At 38.1% G+C, this 2,217-nt stretch overlaps 1 non-coding gene across 1 annotated transcript; it reads left to right on the forward strand.

Annotated features, from left to right (window-relative positions):
- Window positions 1-452: 452 nt before the first annotated feature.
- TRNAK-UUU (transfer RNA lysine (anticodon UUU)) lies at window positions 453-525 on the forward strand. Its single transcript has one exon. It is a non-coding gene; the product is annotated as a tRNA-Lys (tRNA).
- The last annotated feature ends 1,692 nt before the right edge of the window (window positions 526-2,217 follow it).

Here is a 2,217-nt window from a genome sequence, read left to right on the forward strand (position 1 = left end):
TTTCTGAATAGCTAGATATGAACGGATTCAGCAGGACCAATTAAATTTAAGAATTAATCTTTCTCAGTTGGTTCATTTTTGATTTCTTTTTCTCCATTTTATTTTTATACACACACATATCTGTGTGTACAAAACTCATTTTTTTCCAACTAACATATTTGTTTTTCTCCTGCAATGCAACCACATAAGCCCCAATGGGACTCCACTGAAGGGGAGAATGTCATGATCCCATGCCCTCTAGTGAGACTAGCAGCTTCTCCAGCTGCTGGTGTCTCATTGGAAAATCCTACACCAGAGCACATCACTCGATTCTGCAAGTTGAATGCAGACTAGAAGAGAAGCAGAAACCTCTGAATTGCTCTCTACTGTAAGAAAACAAGTGCCAGAAGCCATCACAAAAGACCAGATTAATGAGCAATGGACAAAAAAGGTAGCAAGAAAATACTCCAGAAGCCTGGATAGCTCAGTTGGGAGAGCATCAGACTTTTAATCTGAGGGTCCAGGGTTCAAGCCCCTGTTCAGGCAACAGTCTTGCTGTTTACTCAATGCCTTCCCTGTTGCTCAGCAAATGGCACCCCCAAACTTTGGCAATAGCAGGTGGATCCTTAGAGCCATAAACAGACTCTTTAGGGTAGAGGGATAGTGTAGTGGTTATCAAATCTGCTTTACATGCTGAAGGTCCTGGTTCAAGCCCCAGTAGAACCAGCACCAGGAAATCTTTGGGAGGCTGGACTAGATAATCACCAGAGGTCCTTTCCAACCTTACTGTTTCTGTGATATCTGTGATTCCACAAGCACATCAGTAGTAAGCAGGAAATTAAATGAGAAGGGAATGTCATTGACAAGTGACATCAAGAATGTGAAAGCTTTATTTATTAATCCATATTAGCTTCAGTTGTCATCAAGTAGCTGCTAAAATCTGCCAACTAGTTGCAGTAGTGGGTAAGAGCCAGGTAATACAAGGGATAGAACTGGCTAGATTATAAAGTGCTGATGAAATTCAGCCTAAAACACACTTAACTAGAGGAGTCCATCCTGATTGTTATTTCTGAGAATCAATAAAGGACAGAAGAAGTCTAGAAAAGTGGAAAAGGACTCGTGCTTCCCTTAAAGAGGGGCAAAGTTGGGTAAGAGAAAGAAAATTACAATTTAATGTCACTTCTTGGAAAAATACTGCAGGAAAAAAAATACTCTCTGGAAAACAATTTGTAAGCACATACAAGGAAAAGAGTGTTGGGCAACACTGTAGGCAAAACCTGATCACCTGATCTCACTTCTTTTTGTGGTAGGGTTAGATGACTTGGTAAATGGGGAGACACAGCAGGAAATAGGTATTTTGGCTTTATCCAGGTTATTTTGGCATTTTTTTCAGCATATCTTTCTTGCAAAATAAGATATAGGGAAAAAGTTGCAATGAAATTCTCCTGGAAGAGTTGCCACTAGTTCAGTGTCAAACTGGAGGAAAATATGAAGCAAGGTTTTGCATGAGTCTGTCCTAGTTCTGCTACTATTCAACATGTTCTGTAATGATTTTGATAGAAGACTGTATTCATTAAATTTGCAAGTAACAGCAAGCTGAAAGAAGGTGCAAGTATATCAGACAACAAGATTAGGATTCAAAACAGCCAATACAGTTGGATAAGTTACTACCTAGAAAAACATGCAGTTTACTAAGGACAAAAGCAAAATTCTCCATCACACACCATGGAAGCTAGGGAGATACAGTGAACTGTAATGTGTTCATGAATCATGAACATCGAGCTGGTGCTAAAATACATAAATATCAAATCAAAGTATTATTTGTAAAATGTGAAAAAAATGTTCTATAACTATCTGAAGGTTTACAAGTATAGCTTAGCACAGATCTTTGGATCTGGCTACAGCAACTGAAGAATATGAACCAAGTGGAGGTAGGAGGTAGGTATTCTCACCAAATGGTGGGATAATCAGTGATAGAAAACACATAACATACCAAAACAGATTGAAAGAATTTAGAAATTTTAGTTACAGAAAATTAAGCTCTCAGAGTTAAAGCCTTGACAGTGGTTTTCAAACACGCAAACATGAAAAATTAGAGTACAGAAACTCTTCCCTTAAATTATAGCAGGGAAGGTTTAGGTTGGATATATAAAGCTTTTCAGAGTAAGGAAAGCTTTTCAATAGTAAGGATAATTACCTACTGCTATAGACTGTAAAATCTGCATCACTGGATTTTTT

Source organism: Rhea pennata, chromosome 4 (genome assembly GCF_028389875.1).
Source record: "Rhea pennata isolate bPtePen1 chromosome 4, bPtePen1.pri, whole genome shotgun sequence".
NCBI lineage: Eukaryota > Metazoa > Chordata > Aves > Rheiformes > Rheidae > Rhea > Rhea pennata.